Source organism: Benincasa hispida, chromosome 11, assembly GCF_027475165.1.
Source record: "Benincasa hispida cultivar pf3 chromosome 11, pf3_genome.v1.1, whole genome shotgun sequence".
Lineage (NCBI taxonomy): Eukaryota > Viridiplantae > Streptophyta > Magnoliopsida > Cucurbitales > Cucurbitaceae > Benincasa > Benincasa hispida.
In genome coordinates, this window is record NC_143488.1 from 14,749,740 (window position 1) to 14,754,949 (window position 5,210).

The window sequence follows — 5,210 nt, forward strand, 5'->3', positions numbered from 1 at the left end:
GACCTACATATTAGAAGTTTCAATGATATAAGATTAATTAATTAATTAAATCTTTTAATTAAATTAATCAATTAATCAATTTTCATTAACTACCGGTCACTCCACTAAAGACCGATAGCTGCACTCTTCGAACTGTTGATTTATTTTTGTGTCCACGGATATAACCAATCAATAGTGAGTTGACACTTCACAAATTGCTCATAACTAGTTGGGTTAAAATATCGTTTTACCCCTGAAGTTACATGTAACTCCTTAAATACCATTGATCCCTTTAATGAACAAATAGTTTATAGTCCAACTATAAACTAATACCTCTCGGGCCAGTGAAAGGTTGAGGCCTCAATGTTCAAGACCCGGAATCAGCTATTAAGGGAGAAATTTATCTACTTTCCCTAAGGTCGGGAAACAAATGAATTTCATCTTGTATAGTTGTGTTTTCAGCTCCCTATTCGGACAAGTCTCCAAAATGGTAGGCTTGTTGAGCCGGCTAACAAGGCCACTCTCACCCATACAAATCAAAGGATTGTTTTCATAGACAAAAGTTCACAACTCACTCAGGATTAAGGTCACATCACCTATGGTCATCTTAGTGAAATGTAAGTCTCTTCTAACAACGGTGTTTTATAAAGAAACTATTCATTTTGCTGTTTGATCTTATACAAACTCTTTATATAGAATATTCAATTCACATCTCGCATGTTTCCACATATATTCCATTCACATCTCACATATATAGCACTTTACAACTCATGGTCCGATCTTTACAAACTTTTTTAGTTAATGTCCTAAATCGAGTGTATCTTGTAGTTTGTAAAGAAAAATTATATATTTAATAAAATAAGAGGTATTTTATTAATGTTTAGTCTGCACTAATTCAATCAAATAAACTAAGATCCAAGGTTATTTTATGAAACTTAAACATGTATGTAGAGACATACGGGTGGATCATATTTAAGTAATAACCTAAATGGTCTACAGTAGGTGGATAAGGCTGGATTCCTTATCCTGTTGATACTACGAATACACCTGCTTTATAGATGTTACAATTGTCGTAAAGTGCTATAAATGATCTGATTCTGATCGTTTATGTGGAGACATGCGAGCGAGGGTATTCTATACAAAGAGTTTGTATAAGACTAGACCGCGAAATGAATAGTCTTTCTATATAACACCGTTGCTAGAAGAGACTTACATTTTACTAGGATGACCATAGGTGACTTGATCTTAATCCAGAGTGAGTTGTGAACTTTTGTCTATGAGATCAATCCTTTGATTTGTATGAGTGAGAGTGACCTTGTTAGCAGACTTAACAACTCTAGGATTTTGGGGACTTGTCCAAGTAGGGAGCTGGGAACACAACTACACAAGATGAAATTCACTCATTTTCCGACCTTAGGTGAAGTAGATAAATTGCTCCCTTAATAGCTGATTTCGGGTCTTAAACATTAAGGCCTCAACCTCTCACTGGCTCGAGAGGTGTTAGTTTATAGTTGGACTATAAACTATTTGTTCATTAGAGAGATTAGTGGTATTTAAGAAGTTAGATCAACTACAGGGGTAAAATGGTATTTTTACCCAACTATAATTATGAGCAATTTATGAAGAGTCCACTCACTGTTGATTGATTATATCTGTGGACACATAAATAAATTTACAATACGAAGAATACAACTACCAGTCTTTTGTGGAGTGACCAGTAGTTAATGAAAATTGATTAATTTAATTAAAGAGTTTAACTAATTAATCTTATATCATTGGAGCTTCTAATCTGTAGGTCCATAAGGTCCCATTGTTGGCTCACTAAAGGATATATAAGAGGAATGGTTTGAAATGTTCATATCAATTGTATACTGATGAGATTAATATAATATGGTTAATTATAGATGTGATCTATAATTAAGAGAGAAAAATATTTGAATAAGATTCAAATATTAAAGAGATGTATACATATAAATATGTGATAATTATATTTTGATTAATTATATATTAAATATGATTTAATATAGTCGTTTAATTGATTAATTAATGGTTAATTAATTAAATAATTAATTTTTGAGAAGTAGAGATAAATATAATTGATTAATTAATGGTTAATTAATTAAATAATTAATTTTTGAGAAATAGAGATAAATAAACATGCGATGTTTATTTATTAATTATATATATTAAATTGGATTTAATATATATGGTTATTTAACTATTGAACTAATTAATTAAATAAAAGTTATTTAATTAAATTAGAACTAGAGTAGGAATAGGAAAGACTAGGAGAAGGGGGTCACCCCTCCTTTCTATAAATAGGTCTTTATGGCCCACATTTGTGACACAGTTAAATTGAGTATTTTAAATCCTAGTCTCCTACTACTTCTTCTTCCTCTTCCAAGTCTTGGAGACTACACATCCAATTCTTGGAATCCTAGGTAACAACAAGGTTTCACTTATGGTTGTGTCCCTTGATCATTGAAGAGATGTTCCGGAGAAGACGCGAAGGGAAACGTGATGAATTTAGAAATCTACAAAGGTAAGTTTTAGCTCTTCCTTCTTTTCTTCTCTTAAATGCATGCTAATCTTGATTGTTTATCTATTATGTTATTATTTTTATACTGTATTTTGTTTATGTAAAATCGAAAACAAAATTGCAAGGTGATTACATGCTTCCGCTTCGGATTCGATCCCTTCAAATGAAATCGAAAACAAAATTGCAAGGTGATCACACACTTCTGCTTGGGATTCGATCCCTTTAGATGCACAGTTGATTGGTTATATCCAATGGACATAGAAATATATCTGTAGTGCGAAGAGTGTAACTGTCGGTCTTTAGTGGAGTGACTAACAGTCAATGGAAGTTGATTAATTTATTCAAATATTTTGATTAATTAATCGAGTACTATTGGAGCTTACAATTATAGGTCCATAAGGTCCCCTCGTTAGCTCATTTGGGATAAGTGAGAATCGAATTAATTTGAATAGTTCAAATTAATAAAGGAAATTGATTATATAAGATATAATTATGAGGTATAATATAATGTATATGATACATTATACTATAAAGATTTATTTTAGAGAAAAATAATTATTTGAATATGATTCAAATATTAATATGAATTTGATCCATAATAAATATTGTTGATTAAATGAGAGAAAATGTTTTGTTTATATATATATATATTGTTGATAAAAAAATTGGGAAGCATATATGATGCATGTCTTATGCTATGCGTATCTACCCATGCGTCGGTGGTCATGCGTTGGAATGGAAAGTATGTGTTAATCTCTTATGCAATGACCATGCGTTCCTATCACAAGTTTTCTTTCTTTCTCGCCAAGTATAATGAGAACACAAGTTTCTCGGGTGATCCGAGGTCGAACTCAAGGACTTGTACAATAATGTTTGTGAAGCAATGCATTTGAGGTGATGAATAAAATTAAAAAGAAGTTAACGGATTACACACTACTCCTACTCCTATCTAATCAGATTGAGCAATGGAAGACTTGCGATGAGAATTGGTAGATATGCAACAACTGTTAACGCATAGTAATGTTCATTATCTTAAGTCGCTCGAGTAATCCTAGCTTGCCACACTAACACATCACACACCTCTCGGTGGCCAACCGCATGCCTATATCTCTATAGTGCATGGTTGCATCGAGCATAAGACCATGCCTATCTCTAGGAATAATGCATACTTTGTTTTAGTGCGTTTCACCTCTTACCTTCTCAGGCTATTAGATGCGGCTAATTAGCTCATATACAAGCATTACAACAGCCCATAGACAAGCATTGCTACAGCCTCACACCAAGCAAAGAGGATTAACTCACTATACTCGCACAACGCACACCTCTCGGTGGGTTGCTACATGCGTCCTATCTCTAGGCTGCACGATTGAGTATGCGATCGCCTTTGATAACTAAATGATGAAGGTAAACAATGATAAAGATAAAGAAGACGAAGGAGATGGCATTGAAGGAATTAAGATATGCATTGATTACAAAATGTCTTAATATCTTAAGCTAAAATGTAATACAATACAGAGATCAGAGAAGAAATGAAAGGCTTTGTGTCAAGGCTGTTAGTTGTGCCATGGATGAATGGTGGAGAAGTCTCTCTCGAGCTCTATCTCCAGCGAAGACTCCGGTCATCATTCGAAATGGGTTGTAGGGGTGAAGAATCCTCAAATAAAATCTCGCTCATACTCTCATCTGTGATCCCAAGCATCTGCCTTAAGGCAGAAACTCGGATGTTTTGAAGTGAAGGTCCAAGATGCTATTTATAGAGCTCAAATGCCGACAGCCTTCATGATTGCGTTCTGCCTCACTGCCACTTTTGTCACGGTATGGGCCATGTCAACATCATCTCATCTTATTGATACTCCCAAGGTATGCATTCGTGCTTGCTTCTCTTGTGGTGCCAACGCATTCCATCTACCTTGTGAGCAAACTTCTATCGATCTGTGGATGCAACATCCCATACGGCAAACTTAATCAACTCATGTGTTCAACCTTGTGGCAGTCTGGGACCGACACATGCGATCAATTCCTGTAATATCTGCAAAAATGAACACTTTGACCTGGAAAAATGCATGGTATAGGATTAGTGAGGATTTTTGGCGCTGATTGATGCAAGCTCACTTTTCACATGAATTCTTAGTATTATCAATGCATATTCTGCTTTTTAGCCCTTATAATTCTAAGTAAATGGCTACAAAAGCTTGCATTTCTACGAGCTATCATATATATATATATTAAAGAAAAATTAGTTTTTTGTTTAATTAAATATTTTTTAATTAGAGATTTGGTTTTAAATAACCTTTTCTCTTCATATTCTTTCGTTAATTGTCATATGGATGATTAATGAATTTATGTATATGTATTAATTAAAGAAAATTAGTTTTTTGTTTAATTAAATGTTTTTAATTAGAGAATTGATTTTAAATAAATATTTTCTCTTCATATTCTCTCACTAATTGGCATATGGAAGATGAATGGATTTGTTATTTCATCTTCCTCTTGCCCACTTATAAATATACCTAAGGTGTGTAGATTTTTTATGTGGGGTGTGATATTACCTTGTTCTCTCAAATTATTTCCTTCAAATCCTTTATCCACATTAATCTTGAAGCCCACAACTCTCATCGATTCTCTATCCCGAGAATAACGAGGTTTTCGTATGGTGGAGTTCGATCGGTTGCTGTATTTTTACGATCAAAGT